The sequence below is a fragment of the Tribolium castaneum genome, chromosome 11 (assembly GCF_031307605.1).
Source record: "Tribolium castaneum strain GA2 chromosome 11, icTriCast1.1, whole genome shotgun sequence".
Taxonomy (NCBI): domain Eukaryota; kingdom Metazoa; phylum Arthropoda; class Insecta; order Coleoptera; family Tenebrionidae; genus Tribolium; species Tribolium castaneum.
In genome coordinates, this window is record NC_087404.1 from 2,577,309 (window position 1) to 2,595,629 (window position 18,321).

At 33.3% G+C, this 18,321-nt stretch overlaps 2 long non-coding RNA genes across 3 annotated transcripts; one reads left to right on the forward strand and one right to left on the reverse strand.

The window, feature by feature from the left end:
* Window positions 1–2,702: 2,702 nt before the first annotated feature.
* LOC135267337 (uncharacterized) lies at window positions 2,703–4,116 on the forward strand. The gene is made up of 2 exons (XR_010335776.1): window positions 2,703–3,365; window positions 3,431–4,116. It is a non-coding gene; the product is annotated as an uncharacterized LOC135267337 (long non-coding RNA).
* Window positions 4,117–7,490: 3,374 nt separating this feature from the next.
* Window positions 7,491–13,299, reverse strand: LOC135267325 (uncharacterized). 2 transcript variants are annotated; one of them, XR_010335759.1, is made up of 3 exons: window positions 13,227–13,299; window positions 10,950–11,594; window positions 7,491–10,890 (listed from the first exon to the last, which is right to left on the reverse strand). It is a non-coding gene; the product is annotated as an uncharacterized LOC135267325 (long non-coding RNA). The 2 variants fall into 2 exon arrangements; XR_010335758.1 differs by lacking the exon at window positions 13,227–13,299 and having other exon boundaries at window positions 10,950–12,311.
* Window positions 13,300–18,321: the final 5,022 nt, after the last annotated feature.

Below are 18,321 nucleotides of genomic sequence, written 5' to 3' on the forward strand. Positions count from 1 at the left end.
AGGGCAAACGGGCTGAAATAAAAATATCATTAAAAAGAAAGGTAAGCTATTTCAGTGCAAAACTTCCGAGATATTCGATGAATTCTGGGTAGAATCCATCAAAACCAGCCGACTTCTTGCTTTTAGTCGATGATATGGCTGCTTTCAATTCATCTACGTTGAAACATCTCGACAGTTCTTCTAAAACTTTTATTTTCTTTCTCTGTTTTTGAACCCTTGGTTTCATCTCCTTCTTTGCTTTTTTTTCTAGCTTAACGGAGTTTGACACGTTTACTAGTCGGCTAGCTACAGCATTCGGACTGATAGCAAAATCTATTTTAGGTTGTGTAATGTTCGAAGATCCAAGTTTTTGCAACAGCTTCCAACTACTGCGACTACTGTGTGTGAAATTTAAATCTTCCATTAAGTTGTTCCATTTTTCTTTACTCGCCTTATTAAACGAATTTAATACAGCATCGGCATTTTCTGGGTTAGGATTAGAAGCGTATGCATTGTAAAAGCTCTTTGTTTCATCACTCCAACAAGGAACATAGTTCCTTCTGAATCTACGAGAAATGAATTTTTTAGCAGCATTCTTGATGGCTCCATCAAATCTGTGGTAATTGATTGAAGTTGGTGGAATCCAACGAAGTTCACCATCCACTTGTTTAGCAAACTCATTCCATTTTGCTTTTTGAAAATTCCATTCAGGTTTTTGAAGAGAAAGAAATTGTTTTATCTCATTGCCAATCTTAACAATAACAGGACGATGTTGGCTATGAGGAAAACCAGATAGTACATCTCGTGATGCTTGTAATGGTACTTCATTGTTCATTGTAAACAATGTAATCGGGATTGTACTCCTTCTTCCATCAGGCAGAATAGAAATTTTTCCTAGTTTTGCCGTCAAAAACCAAATGAAGTTTATTTAGTTCCATCCATGAAACAAGAGCAAGGCCATTCCTGTCGTTCTCCGCATAACCCCAAAAATTGTGATGACCATTGAAATCGCCCATGTAAATAGCTGGATGATAATTTAGCACCAGATTTTCAGGCCATTGGTCATTAGGGGGTTTATAAATGTTAATAATAAAAATCTCAGCAATTTTCACAGTGAGAAGAAAGATGTTGTTTTCCTGTGTCGTGGCGATGGACTGATAGTCTTCGAAATTCGATTTAACAAAGGTTGCACAACCGTAAGAAGCACTGTTGATGGAATCCACCAAGGTGTAACCAGGAATTTGTACACGAGAAAAAAGTCCATTTCTGACGTATGGGATTCTTGAAGAACAATAACGTCTATTCGTTTCTTTAGAGCCATTTTCGACAAGAAATCACACTTATCCTTTAAAATTCCTTCTATATTCAATTGACAGACTGTCAAGTTTTGAGGAAGTTCCAAAATTTCGGAAGAACTTTGAAATCCAAGAGAACCAGACGATGACCGAGAGGAACTTGTAGATCTGGATCGGTCGTCCAAGTGTCGGTAATTTCTGGGTGGCGAAAAACCACCCATAACGGACCAAAATCAGAGAGTACTTGGTTACCGACGTCCGTCAATCAAAGCTTACTTTATCGTTTTTCGTTAGTGCCTAATATTCAAAGTACGGCATTCAATATTGAGGCTATTTTTAAGGTTAAAAAACAAAACAACTTACTAATCGATATCGCTTTAGTTGCTCAAAAATTTGAATATGCAGTTCAAGTTTGTTTGTTGAAAGCAAGCGGAAATTAAATATCGATAGGTATTTCAGTTTTTTTAATGTCATGTTTTAATTCCGTATTCTAATTCCGTGTATCAGTAGATAACGAATGGGGGGACAACACAACACAACCTTTACCTTGAATTTGACCCCGCCCATTTTCCCTCTCTTTCTTTCAAGGCCACTCGTTCTCTCGCTTACTTTTCAAGGCCAACCCCTCCCACTTCCCCCACCACTTCAAGGCCAAGGCATTATTGGACCTTGATGTTTTCAAGGTCAAGGTGATTCATGCTACTCCCCACTTTTGCAAGGCCAACAACTCCTCACTCATTCAAGATGAATCGCGCAATTGTCCTTACTCATTTTCCACCCCAAACTGTATAAAAGTTAATGTGTTGTGTTGTGTAACACAGTTCTTGTGTATATCTACTATAACAAGAAATTCTTTAAAAATGGAACCCATCAGAAAAAGTTCTATTTATAATACTCCTGGTAAGTTTAATATTTTTTTAGTAGTTTAGTTGGAAATAATTTTTTTTCAAAGGATATCATAGTTTGTCCATACGACAAAAACCACATTCTTCTTTGGTTTCGGCTCGAAAGGCACATATGGAAGTGCCATCGGGCCGATAAAAAAAAACAAAGGGCCTTACGTGAAGTGATGATGAAGGAAGAAGAGGAGAACTGGGATCATTTCAATGAGCCCAGCTACCTCGACTTCCTGAAATCTAAAAAAATTCATAATGTCAAAAAACAAAGATCCTCATGTGAAGTGATGATGAAGGAAGAAGAGGAGAACTGGGATCACTTCAATGAGCCCAGCTACCTCGACTTCTTAAAATCTAAAAGGAATCATAATGCCTTAAATTAAAGAAGTAAGTTTTATTGAATCTTTTTCAACAGTAATTTATTGTGAATTTTTTTTAGGGCCGGGGTTCTTTCGTAAAAATAGTGTAGAATAAGTTTAGCAAAGTAGTAGTAGTCGTAGTAAACTGAAAATATTATATTATTGTATAAAAAAAATAAAAGTTGTAAAAAAAAGCTACATGTTTTTATGTACACCTATTTCAACCTACTGATACAAGTAAGTGTGACCTGCAAGCAGAGAGTCGCTCACTGTTTCAAGACCACTCATTCCCTCTTTATCTTTGATGTTTTCATCTCACTTTTTCTCATTATCTCACTTTTTCAAGGCCACAATATTGATGCATTTTCATTCAAGGTTAAAAAGTGGGGGTATAGTTAATATATAGAATTTAGTACAAGTTTGATAGCAGTCAGTACTGATTTAATCCTCCGAGAAATAATAATATAAAAAAGTGCATATATCTGTGTTAATGTCTAAGAGTATTCGCTGCTGGGTCATGGATGTATTGAATCGAATCGCTCGATGCGGACAGAAGCCCATTTTAAAAGCTGGTGAGCTAGAGTTGAACACAAGATTCCGCATACATAATATTAGACGCACAAAGTCTCTGTTCGGAAATTCAGTGCTTGTTGAGTTGGACAATTATGCAGTGTTTCTGCCGAGAAGAATAAGTGATTATTTAACTGAGGAGAAAATTGATGAGTTATTACGAGATCCACGTCCACTATATTTAATATATTTGGGAAAAGAAGATGCTAGAAACCCGACATCTGCACATTGTTTTGAGTTTCAACGTGTTGATGATGAAATATTAGGTGAGTGAACATAATGTAAAATGGAGGATGAAAAGAAATTAAAGAAATGTATATTTCATTTACAGTTAACGAGAGTGCCGAAGAGTAGGATGAAATTATCGGAAAAAGACTTATGTGTGTGAAGTAGTGTGCGTTTTGTGCTAGTGATAGTTTCTTAAAATAAATGAATAAAAATCATGTGTCTAGACGATGGACAATATGAAAAATGTTTATACGAGTGTTTTGATAAAAGACTGTTATCATATAAGAACTGGGTACATTCATACCCATCTCCATGGAGTTTAGCAAAAGCGGGATTGTTTTATATTCAAATATCTGATTGTACCCAGTGTTTTGTTTGTGGAGTAATAATTTCACGATGGGAAAAAAGTGATGATGCGTTTATAGAGCATAAAAAACATTCTCCAAAATGTGGATATGTGAAATTGCTTTCCACAGACAAAACTACAATTCAAAAATTCAAATTAGTTACTAAAAATAGCATTGTTGTAGTTTTATTTTTTATAGTATTTGTATTCATGTATTATTTATGTGCGTCTTCTTATGCATAGGTAATGTGATGCAGACTTGTTAACCTTGATCAGTGTCGGGCGCGCGCCAAAGGCGAGGTAAACTAAAGGTTTCAAGAGACGTCTTGATTTAATTAGTTTATAATTAAATAAGTGGTAGAATAATATGGAGGATTTATAATAGATTTAAGGATATTTAATGTACTACCTATAATATTGATGAAATAAAGTGTTTTAATTGATTCCTTTTAGTTTATTTTATTAAAAAAAAAAAATTCATAATAATAATTATCTATGTAATATCCGATGAATTAATCCAAGAGTTATGAGTTTTATCCATTCCACTCCACTTGACGAATAAACGGTTACCTTTCTTTCGTAAAACTTTCTCAACGAGATATACATTCGGATATTTAACTTTTTGTAATTCTTCAGTGTAGAAACCTCCTCGTACTGTTTCTCCAGAAACATCTTGTAGCAAATAAGTTCTAGGATTAGTATTTTGAATCTTCGAAACTGTAAATACTTCATTACTCCAATTTGGGGTGTACCCTTTCTTAAAAAGATGTCGATGTTTACTAATTCGAACAAAATCACCAACTTGAAATTTGGGTTTATAAATGTCCATTGTTTTAAGATGACTATAAACTTGATCCAAAACTTTGCGTTCGTTTTTCTTATTTATTGAAATCGGTTTTAAACCAGTAGTCCCATGTCTGGTATTATTGTATTTTTTTATTATGTCAGGTAAAATGTTTATCCAGTTGTAGTGACCTTGCACCGAAAATTCTTTATACATCATTCCCTTGATTGTTCGATTCACGCGCTCGACAACACTACTTTTTAAATTCGAATAAGAACTGTAGTGATTAATTTTGTATTTATTCATTAATTGTTGAAAATGTTTATTGTAAAACTCCTTTCCCAGATCTGTTTGAATGTTTTTAGGAACGTTACGTCGAGTTTTTAAAATTTCACTCATTGCATTTACAACACTTAAAGCCGACTTATTCTTTAATGGAACAGCCCATACAAATTTAGAAAAAACATTGATAACCATTAAGATATACTTAAAGCCTTTATTGACGCGTGAATATGGTATCATTTCAACCAGATCGAGTTGCAATAAATCATTTAAACCTTTCACTATCACACGTCGTCTTTTAAAGTTCACTCTCGCCGGTGCATGTAGTTCATTAACAACTTGACGCTTAATATTTAAATCACTACGCTTCATGGTGGATTGGTACTTTTAAAACTATTTCTATATATATCGGTTTAGCTTCTAATGTTTTGGGTCCATATTTAAATGATAGTTTGTCACCTTCACGTAAAATTTGACCAATTAAATTCGTAGTTTGTTTCGAATTAATTAATGCAATCCACCCGCTCGATGGATTACCATTTACAGACGTAATCGTTGCTTCTTTTAATGGGAAAATATAATTCGTACCAATATTAAATAATACAAAAAGTTTTTTAGCTGGATCCAGTGTCCCAAAGAGTGAGATTGTGGTATATGAGAAAGATTTGACACGTTGTAAAGTTGTCCGAATTCTGTGTTCACTAATGTGTTCACCAAATTTATCTAATGTCATATTCTTGTCTATTGAATGAATAAAGTATGTAGAAATACTAACTACAAAATATAATGTGTTTGCAATATATACAAGTCGACTCTAAATTATTAACGAATTATTTTCGATTCACGCAATTCTGTTATGATGCGATTGATTTCATTCATATGATTATTATTACCAGCTACTGTCGATGATAATAAAAGACGTAGTCTATTTACGAGTGTGTTGGGATTTTTGTAGGGAACAAATTCTAAATTTTTATCTGTTAAAGCCAATGTGCGAAGAATACTACCACCCTTAACTCTTTTCGATATTGGTTGGATACTACTTGTCGGAGTTGATTGTTCTTGACCTTGAGCCTGCAATCGTTGTATTGCAGGTATGTTGCGAAGTCGCGGATACTGTTTACGTGCTGGTGGTACGAGAATTGAAAGACTACTACTGCGGCTTCGTTGCTGGACAGGAGTCGATTGACCTTGATCTGCATCAAGGCTTTCTTCAGTATCACTGTAAAATGGCGGCGACTGAGATGCACGGTGTTCCTGAAGCGGTTGTGGCTGTCTCGAGAAATGTCGAATAATTGTTTTATATTTGTTCCCTACATTACCCAGAATTTGTGCATTTGGTTTATAGTTTTTTCTGTCTGCATTGGTTCGAATGACAATATTTCGATAAGTTTCTAAATCTGATTGAGTATAATTAGTTGGATTTTTTTTAAATAATAATTCATACAATCCAGGTGTATCAGGATAAGCTACATTTTGAACGATTACATGATCGTCTTTGAAATCAATTTCAGAATTGCCAATAAAAAATTTATTTGCCTCGGTTCCATGTCTCACACCATATTGATGATCAAATTTGTTTTCTGTGTCAATAATCATATCTTCAATGTACTGTCGAGGTAAACCGGTCCATTGTTTAAGAAAATGGCGAAATGCATCGGTTTTTGACAAATTTATTAATGTTTCTTGCAACTTTCCAATGGTCACATTCCTGAGTGATTCTCCCTCCTCTCTGGGTGTGCTAGCAGCCGCATGTTGTCGCATTAAACTGAATCGTGGATCGAGCGATGTAGTACTACGGCTTGTAGTCGTTGACTCAAAAAGTCGCTTCGCCTCCGGTTGCTTGATCTCATGATGAATTGATATTTTTTCCTGTTTTGGGACAACTTCGCGTTCATGTTTAATTTCAGAAATTAAACTTTTTATTGGATCAGTTAGAGGTTGAATATGGGTTGCGAAACGTCTTTGCGAACTTGCAATGTGTAAAGATAATGATCGTACTTTTTGTTTAACGTGTCGTCTTGCCTTATCCAGCTCTAAAGCTAAACGTTTATCCATGTCGATCGTCGACTAATAAATAAATCTTTGACAAACATTTACATTTATATTTTAATGAACTGATCAAAACCGTTGCGATAACGCCCATTGTCTTGTTCAGCATCCTTATCAATAGTAACAAATCCATACGGTTTTTGCCAACACTGTGAACACATTTTCTGAAAGGTTTCAAATGACATATCTGTACCAACGTGATCATTAAAAATATGTTTTAAATTTAATACATCCTGAGGAAAGATAATTATGAAATTAGCATTATCACGAATTAATTGTTTCTGAATGGAAGAATACGTTTGGCTAATAAATATACAATCGATATTATAATGCCTACCAAAGCAAAAATAATCACGTATTATATTTTGGTTACAAGTGACTACATCATGAAATATTATTATGGAATAGGGTTTGATTTCTTTAGGAGGAGGAATTTCGGCACCATCTTCATATTCATAGTAACCGACTTTATCGAGAGGTGCCAGAACCGATTTTAAAAATTGATATTTTGGTTGTTGTAGGGTTTTTGAAAATAAGTAAATGTCTGTGAAGCGTAATCCATTTGGATGGAGCAAGAGACTTAATATCACATTTGTTTTTCCACATCCAGAACGTCCAACCACTAGTCCTCTTTTTACACTATTATTGAATAAAGTATTATGTTTAGGAAACTGTTGATAGGGTACACAAACTGAATAGTCGTGGTTAGAAATTTTTAATAAATCTTTTTGTTGCACAAGTTTCATTGTTGACTTACAGAATACAAATAAAAATACTTTACACATTACATCAATTATAAATACATAATAATAATAATAATAATAATAAATACGTAGTATAAATAAATGGTTACATATCGTTACATATCTACAATAAGGTAAAATTCAATCAGTGGGTTCCACATATTTTTGCAATTCTCTAATTAGAGAATCTAAATTTCGATCTCTATCAATATCGTAATGTCCCCAGGCTAATGTATCAATTGAATTACCTAAAATGTATCGTTTATCATCGAAATTAGACAGTGCTATTTTATTCCTTAATTCGGTATACATATTATGTAAATAAGATTTGAAAACGTTCATAACACAGAAAACTGATGAAGATGAAGGATTTGTTGCAATTGCCCGATATTGTAACAGTGTTAGAGATTTATCAATTACATGTTTACTTACACCTTTAGCCTTTTTAATTAAATTATTCACTGTTTGCACACAATATGCTTTGGCACCGGTGCCATAAAGAAGTACAATTGGTACACCAGCATACTCATCTTTCATTTTACCGATAATAGACACAGTTTTAGGAATATCATGAATATTATTCTCGGGATAATTTGAAGTATCAAACCGATCGATATTCTGTTTAATATCATTATATACGTTTTCCGTATAAATTTCTAAAATTAATGAATCCGTATCCGTATACAAAAGCTGTACATTATTTCCATATTTAACTTTAAGGAAATTATAAAAAAAGTCATACATTAAAGTTTTTGAAATTTCCAATATACTGAATCCTACATAAATAGGTTTATCATACGTTACTTGAACTTTATTCATTTCTATTGCAACTAAATTTTCAGTAAAAATAGAACAATTTTTAAATTGTGGTTTGGCTATCCATGTCTCTGCTCCATACTTGTGACCGTTTTTTTTCCAATGTGTAGCCAGTTTAATATCTACCCGATTATCGACATTTTCCATGGTTTTTCCATACACGCTATTATTCATGAGTTTAAATAAATCTTTTTCAAACTTATTTTTAGTCTGATTTCGTAATTTCGTATTTAAATCAATATATGGTTTGAGCCATGACGATTGATTGAATTTTAGTACTCTATGAATTTTTGTCAATTCTAGTCCATTTTGTAGAGCTTGTTTTAAATTTCGATAGTGTATTATGTAGTTTGTTTTAGCACATAGATTTGGAATGAGTTTCGCACATTTTCCGTTTGGTGGAATTAAATTTTCAGGTAGAAATGGCATATCATTATGAGAGTTGTGTAAATGATAAGGATAAGAGATATCTACTTCAAGGACATAACCTTCAGGTGTGGTATCAGTCAAATCCATAATACTAAGTAAATTAATTTCGTCTTGCGTTAACCAAGTAAATCCACCTAAAGGGAGTACTTCACTCATAGCCCAACCATAGAGATTTGTTGCATCGAGATATAAAATGTATGATGTCGGTTTCGAAGGGTCATAATTTGGAAGAAATTTATTATTTGCTTGAGCCGCTCGTTTAACACATGTACTAACTCCCCCACAAATCCCTTTTTTGAAAAAATGCAACATATCTATATCAGTCAATAATTCTAATTTTACATGGGTAAATTTAAGCATAGCATTCCAACTAAGAGATGGTGCTGTCACGTAATGTGCTGGATCAAGTTCATAATGCTTAAGGCACATGTTTCGAAAATTCTCAAAGACATCAGCTAATAGTAAAATATCACTTTTTAAATAGAGATCAGAATATTCGCCTAGAGTCTGACAATGGAATGTATTCCATACGGTATTAGCTCGTTGATAATCATCTTCAGAAATATGCTCATCGCGAAGTTTATCGTAAAAATCAATTTTTTGTGGTAATTCCATGAGATCTAATTTAGAAAAATCATCGATAAATGAATATGGAAAAACCACTTTCTGTCTAATTAACTGAAATTTTCTGTCAACGGGAAAGTATCGTTTTACTTCCATACATTGAGCATCATCCAAGGCTGCTGCCAGTTTTTCTAATGAACATGCCAAAAACTGAAAACTATCTATAAAACGCAAGTGTAAGTGCTCCTTGACTATTCGATTGTTTGAATTTAGATATTCGCCTACACAAATTTTTTTCGAAAATGTAATATATTTCTCTTTAGTTTTACCAAGGATATTAATTTCACTTTCTTCAAGGGCCAACTCTTTAATGAATAAGTGACTATCATAATTTGTTAAATTATGAAATACTATCGGAATAAAATTTGGAATTTGAAAATTCAAGTTACAATTACTGTGCGCGGCGGATCTATAACGACCCGTTAAATGACAGTGATCTTTTACTTTAATATCATTCTGTTGAAAAGGTTTTTGACAAATATGACAATCCGTTGCTGTAAGATAATCAAACTCTTCTTGAATAGTTAATGGAAGCATTGGTTGTACAATACTTAAATACTTTTTATAAATCTCTATCAAATCTATTTCTAATGCTGTAATAAAGTCAACCACAGATGACTGTCCTCGAAAACTTTGGAATTTAGATAATTGATCGTTATATGAACATTTAATGTAATATGCACATGAATATGGTTGATGGAGAAAAGTTTTTATCGAAAATGATTGATTTGGATTTGGTGCAACTGTACTCATAGGTTTCAATAAACATTCGAAATCAGCATAAACAATAAATGGGATAGTCATTTTATGATGATAATTTTGAAATTCTAATACATTAGCGGGAACATTATAACCAAATCTATTTGTTATTAATTCATTATTTGGGATTCTAGCATAAAGTTTTCCACAATCAGTCGAAGAATGTCTATCTAATAAAGCTTGGGTTGTGAAATATTGTAGACATCCATCACAGAAAAATTTTGAATGATGATGTTTTGAGAGTTGGGAAGATACTAAACGTGGCAAATTAGTTATTGTACAGTAATGTTGATTACCATCGTTATCACTCAACAATAATAAATTTATATGTACCGGTTTCTTAAAGTTTGTAAAATATAATGGTCCCACAATTTCAAATTTTACCTTATTGTTTACATAAAGTAATTCAAGTCCGTAAACATTAATAGAGACATTATTTTGACTTTCAAATTTTGCAATACTATCCAGTTTTACAGGAAATTCAATACCTTGGAAATTAAAAAGTGTCGACCAATGTGGATATGAACTGGGTAAATGTTCTGGTCCCATAGGTAGACACACTGCTGCTACGACACTCCAACCAAAACAATGAATATCCTGATTTTGAACATTAACTATTGCCCTCTTCATTTTCACGCTTGGCGGTAGTGGGATATACGATGAAGCTTTCAATGGATTGTAATAGTTTACATTTAATTCTAAATGTAAGATTTTCACAAGTGTCCAGCCTAAAATAAAGAAGCAAAAAAATAATTGTATTATAAAGATTTTTACAATATATAACTACCTGAATCTCGTTCCAAAAAATCCATCATTTTTTGACTAATAACTTCTTGAAAGTCATGCAACATATTCCTAATATTCGTGCCTAAAGTGACAATTCTGTTAGTAGTATTGAAAGATTTTACATCAAATATATTTTTTGACTCAATGGTATACAATCCAAATAATTCCAAATTAATTTTGATTGTACTAAATTTTTCAATTTGTGAAACAATAAGTCCAAGTAATTTATTGTGAATTTTATCCATAAATTCATTTAAATCGATATAATCGCCCTCATCACAAATCCTATATGAAGCGATGCGTGATTTAAATGCACTGCTGAGTGCAAACACCCCATCCTCCAAGGGAGTACTTTGACAATTATTTCTATGCTGTCTACTTCTCTCATGAGCCGTAATAAGCTTTGGAGCAATTTCTTGATTACATGTAACGCACATATAATTGTTGCTAGCTAGAAAAGAAAAATAATTGAAAATAGAGTACCTATTAGTTAAAACTTAACAGTTGAATGACATATTTTCTGTTTTTTGGCGGCCGGTCCTCCATTTTCCTGTTTTTTGACCACTTGACAATAGAGCTTTTCGTGGCGTAGTCGTGATTGACGGGTTGTAAATTGTTTATTACAGTTTTCACAGTGATGCATTTTCTTATGAAAATATGAAATAATAAATTAAACAGGTTACTAATAAAGTTTAATTATAAATTTGCTGCCTTCTGTTACTATCTTTGAAAGACTTTTATTTATACTATATAAATATATATTTTTTTTGTGTTCAAAGATAGGTATCCAGCAAGACCTCGAGGAGGAGCAGCATGCTTGCCATCGTGTTGTAGGTAGTATGATGTTAAAATTTGGAAAATCGCGTCCGAATTAAATGTACTTGATATGAGTGTAGGACGGAAATAGGATTTATTAATATTAATTATTAATATTAACATCATTAATATTAATATTATAATTATTAGTAATTAATATTAATGGGGACTTTCGCGCACGTCTACGAGGCTTTCTAGGGCGCCGACTCCTCCTTGATCGTGAGTGAGGGGGAGTGGGTGGAATGATGTTGTCGTCGTCGTCATTGTCTTCGTTTTCGACATCAACGTCTCCACCCTCCACCCTATTCTCAACTCTATTATTTATTTGCCCTAGAATGGGTGACAATTGAGAGGGTTGAATGATGTCATTTTCAACATCCATCTCTTCACCCTGCCTCCTCTCTTCAACCCACGGCTCTGCCAGTGCGTCAATGACATTTTGAGTAATAATACTCATCGGATCGAACGTTGCAGGAGGCTGAGGGAGTGGTGGTGTGATGATGTTAAGTTCCACATCAACCTCGGATCCAGATGGTTGTTGTATGTCATTGACACCCTGTGATAATATCATGGGTGACGGTGGTGGTGATGGTGACCGAATGATGTTATTTTCGGCCTCTACCACCACCAATCTCTCTGGCAGAACATCATTTTCCTCAATAATCGGTGAATTGGGTTGAAGGGGATGTTCAACGTTACCATTGATAACGTTTTCCACCTCAACCCAAGGCTCCGATAAAGCGTCAATGATGTCCTGCGATATTATCATAGGGGGTTGAGTTAATACCGCGGGTGCCGCTTCAGGAGATGTTGGTGTAACGGGGTGGGTAAACACTGGCTCAACGAAAGGGCTTTGTGGTGGTAGTGGTGGACTGGGAGAGATTGGGGGTTCTTCCACCACCACCATATCATTATCAAATACATTTAACTCATCGGTAACCGAATTATTGATGGGACAAGTTCCTTCATCCACAACCGGATTGGACGCCGCCTCGTCTTCGTTAATAAACTGGTCTATTAAGGTCAACGAGATGTCGTCCGAATAATCATTTTCAATACCATGTTGAGCCAGGTATTGCGTGAATGGTAAAGAAAACGATAATTCACTATCAGGTAGTGATGAAGGAGTAACCATAGAATCATCATCCTCATCAACGATTTGAACAATGTTAGCAACAGCGTGATTAGCTAATTGCTTCTCTTTCACACTTAACTGACTACATTCAATCACATCCTCTTCAAGACAATCTTCCCTCAAAGATTGACTTAAAGACGACTTGGCAAATTGTTCAAATTGTGTCTCATCATTTTTGATTAATTTTGAATTAGCAGGTCTAATAATTACATCAGAAACGATATTGATTCTAGGTTTATCCCTATTAAAACCACTACGGTTTTGATAGGGATTTGCAACTTTTCCCTTCAATACTTTAAATAATAACTTGGATGACTGGTTACTTACAGTTGTCCTAGTTGAGGGACCGGGACACTGAGAACACTCGTCACCATGAGAACACGGTTTAAAATGAGCAAAAAAATTTGAACACATTATTTCGTACACAGACTACCTGTACAACACAGAATGAATTTCTGCATGCACTCCTTGCAATTTTATAAATTGTTGAAAGCTCCCGTCAAGGTCAACTTCTTACTGCAACTACATTGGTGTATTCCATCAAGGTTAACATATAGACACAAAAAATGTAAAAAGAAGACCTATGTAGACAGGATGGAGTGTAACCGCCTGTTTCAAGGACATCGTTAACCTGTTTAATTTATTGAACAAATGAGAAAAACCACTCATATCCACTGCAATAATCAATTCTTTTTTATAAATGAAATGAATTTTTTCGGTGGTGTATAAGGATTATTGAAAGTGTAAGGGAGTGGTAAATATTATGAAAAAAATACAAATGTTTATAAATTTATAACATTTATTTATAAATACTACAATTAATTAATTCAATTAATATTCCATTTCATTACAAAAAATATTTTTTGAAGAGTTTGTATTTTCAAAGTTGCTTCTCGATGATTGTTGATAATCATTATTAGTATTATGGGATAAAGATGAATCAAAATAATTCCCATTTCCGCAATCAAAACTCCTCCAAGAATATTCACGATGTGGAAGACATCTTCGTAAATGTCGTCGAAGATGTTTTACTTTCAGGCGATGTCCTGGATTATTACGACACGTTATCCAACTCTCTTGATCCATGATTACTAATAGACTGATGAGTTGAGATTATTTACACAATGTTTTGTACACTTTTAACGAAATGTTTGTTTTAAAAAAAATACGTTATGTAGACTGCAATATGCGTTATCGTTTAGATGGTACATGCATTTAACTTTATCGGCGTGTAATGTTGGTTGTTGTGGAAATTCAATAACTTGTTTATGTGTATATTTTTTCAAAAATTCGGCTTTTTCTTTTCCTTTTACGTAAATTTTGTCAACATCCTTCAACACATTGTTTATAACTTGTACGTGCTTCCAATATGGAATATGTCCCATATTCCAGTCAATACAATGATAATTCTTCATTAACCATTTTACTTGTTTTTCATCTTGAGGATTCAAAAGTTGTGAAGGGAAAGGGGGTTGAAAAACATAGTGTGCGAGTTTGTCTCCTCTTAAAGCAGCCAGTTCTTTAACTATAAACTTTTTTCCAATTTTGTAACCTTGAACGTCTATAATCACTTCGTTCTCCATTACTATTAATATTAATTTAGACTTGTTTTACAGATTTTGTCAACGGTGTATATGTAAAGGCTCGGTCACTAATGACTAATGCATATGCAGTGGTTCCCTCACTTATACCGGTGTCTGTATCAAATTCAATTCTCAGTGCAATAGACTGTGTTTGTAAACCAGTTTTTTGCATCGAACAATCAATTATGATTAGTGGATAACTGTCGAATAACTGTGTAGGTGTAATGTGTGTTTCTTTTTTATCTGTATAATAGTATCGGGATCTAAAGTTTGTAAACATTTCATATAATATACCGAAATGGTGTTTTTTATATGAAATATTTAAATTTTCATACGGATATCGTTCATTATTTAGAAATACTCTCATATTGGTTATATCGCCTCTATCAAATTTACTCATATTTTTATCAAGTTGTCCTTCTCTATTGCTTTGAAGGCCAAAGAGAATATAACGAGGTGTTTCAAATTTTGTAGAGATTTTCACAGGCCAACTACACTTTGTAGTATTTGGAAAGAGTGGCAGCGAATGAAGTTCCCAGCTTCTGTACGGTACTGCAATTTCTTTATCTTTTTCAATGGTTTTTGTCAATTTAACCTCTTCCTTTAAACCGGGCACAATATGTGGAACTAGCCATGCAATTTTATCAATTACAACTCGTGCTTTCTCATTTGTTGCACAAATTAATGCATTGACATCACTATTACTACGAATTAATATTAACTCTTGCGGTATGTTTAGCATTATATTTTTATAATCTTCTGCAAATCCTAATAGTCGATTTAATGGGATACATGCTTGAAAATATCCATCTATAGGTTTAGTGGCTTCTTCATTTAGATCCCAACCAGACATTGTTAATTTCAGACTTTCACTTTGATTTAATGATGCCAGATTTTTCATAGTTGTTGTAATACCTGGCTTTGTGTTTGTATCTACAGTTACTCCACTTACTTCATACCGTATTTCACTAAACAAAAAAGCGACACCATTATTTACAAACTTGGTTTCTGTTGCTGGTACAGTTTTATTGGTTGTAGCGTCGGTTTTAACCAATTGTCCCTCAATTAAAATTAAACTATCACATGGTAGTGTACACAAATCTTCTTGTAAAGGAATTCGAATTTCATCCGTGTTTTCATATCTGGCTGTATATGCCTCATGACTTTGAAATTTGTAACCTACCACACCTTCATCCCACTCAATACCCTTCTCAATATCGAACATTTTTTATGTGTATAATTCAAATCCTAATGATTTTAGAAACAGTTTATTTTTATTACTTAATTGTTGCACGTTTCGTTTCGTACTAACTGTTTTTCTACACTTTTGTTGCTTTTTATATGAGTCAGTTCTAAAACTAATACCCATTTTCTTCTTTCTTCTGCAAATGTAATCCAACTGTTACAGTCTCTTGTTGAAAATTGACCAACTTTTCATCTTGATCTATTATTTTAAGTGTAATATTTCTGATAGTTTTAACACTAATGGGTAGATAAATCACATGATCTGGTGACTGTACTATTTTAAATCCAGGTGGAACGTTTGGAAAAAATTGATAAATTATGTGTACAGGTTCTCCATTTTTAAAACTTCCAATTGTAATATTACATTCAATCATAATCGAATTAAGTTTCATTATGTCTGCAATATTATCCAAATCTTTTCCAATATTTTTTGGAACTATTTGACTATTAAATCCCAACACTGGTCCGATAGTATTTGGTTTGGTAAAGTCAACATCTTTTGTTGCTTTGATATGTGTATGTAATGTATTATTGTTTGCAGTAATAGATAAGAGGTCATTACTGAATTGTTTTTCAATTACATGTTGTAAATAGTTGTTTATATCGGTTAATTGATAACAACCGGTCGGTATTTTAAATTCGACATCCCCGAAAAAGAATTTATTATTTTCTTCATCAATATTCGGTATACTGTTGTAGACTTCAAAATTTGTAACACCCAGTTCATAGACACCATCACTAACATCAATCGGTGGATTAAAGTCAGCACTTAGTATCGCTGATTTTCCTGTTAATACAAACAGCATCTTTGATTCGACTAAACTTATAATTTGCAAGTGTGTCTATATAAAAACTTTAAACATAATTGTCCACAATTATATGAACCCATTTTCTGATATCCATCATAATTGTATGTAATGTTATTACCATCATTATCACTTTTGAAATAATTTATAATCTCTGTTGGAGGTTTTAAATTGCCCATACTATCAAAGTATAATATATTATTTTTATTTTTTACATATGCTGTCCAATGAGTTCCACTATTTTTTTCTTCATCTAAATTTATAATTCCTGTTTCATTTTTATGTATAATTTTCGGTAATTTATTACGCATATATACACCTCTAAAATTTGGAATTTGTAATAGTCGAGCAAACTTTATTATTTCAATATTAGTGAGGGCGTGACGTGGTAATTTTACTGGGAGTTTTTTTTCTGATACCATTTATATGGACCAATGTAAAGACCTTTCCCTTTAGTTTTTCCTACACCTTTACCGCTACTCATTTCCATTGCTTTATTATGCCGCATAGTTTCCTCCAACATTTTTTTATCTACCGAAGCTTTATTTACAGCAGTCGCTATCCCTGCAGCTCCTCCTCCTAAAGCGCCTAGAGCACCTAATAGTGGTAATAGGAATGGTAAAAAACCACCATATTTAGGAGCAACTAGAACTCGTTGTTTTTTTGTCTTCTTTTTTTTACCCTTTTTACTTTTAGCTCCCATTCCGAATTTTACTTTGCCTTTCATTATACCAGCAATTGCTAATGCAGCTGCTTTTTTCCCAAACGATGCGTCTTTTGCTTTTAAACGTTCAACTGCTTTACTTAATAATAACTTATCTGCTTCGTGTCGTTTTTGCAAATTAGTTTCGTTGGCGTACGATATATCGTGTTCTTTACAAGCCTGATCTAATTTATTTCTACCACTATGTCCAAGTGCAATTCGTTCTTGTGATTTGGTTCCAGGACCACAAAACTGATAACCCGGTATATGTAATTCAATGGGTAATTTATTTATTAATTTATTTATTAGACCCCAACCTCTCTTTGTCAGAGTTGAATTAATACTATGTTGAGAATCACAAGTCTGTTTATTATATAACTTCATTTATTTACTTTTATCCATACAGCAAAAGAATAATCTAGATACTAATTTAATCTAAGGTTACAAGTTGTTTATATCTAATTTCTACTCTTATTAACTAACATTCTATACCACTATCACAGCTACTTGATGAGTCGTCAGAATCATAGTCATCAGAATCATAAAACATCATTTGTCGCTCTCTACTAAAATACCACATTTTAACAGTCATTCTGTTTATTAAATTATTTCCACACAACTGAGAATTCTGTCCTATTACTGTATTACACCAAAAACACTTGTAGTTTAACACTGAAGTCACATGTAGATGACAAATGTGAAATCTCACTGCCATAAGCTTCACACATCTCAAACAAAAGAATTTTCTGTTACCACAGTCCTTTGGAGATAGGCAAAAGAGCATGTAGCAGTAAGGATCTGAAAACATTTAAAACTTAATTTCTACAAGTACATACAATCTCATATTACATACCATTGTCAACTTCCATTATGCTGATTTAAGTTAGTGGTATATAGCTATAATTTTTTGGGCATTTTCCGGATCCACTTGGCTAGCTGTGTAACACGGAGTTTTACACTTATGACAAAGGAAACCATATTTTCTAAGTAACTCTTTAAATTCTTCTTCATTACACGTAATATCAATACTTAAAGAATTATTCCACCCATCTGGATTAATAATAGAAATGTCCTTAGTGCTGCAC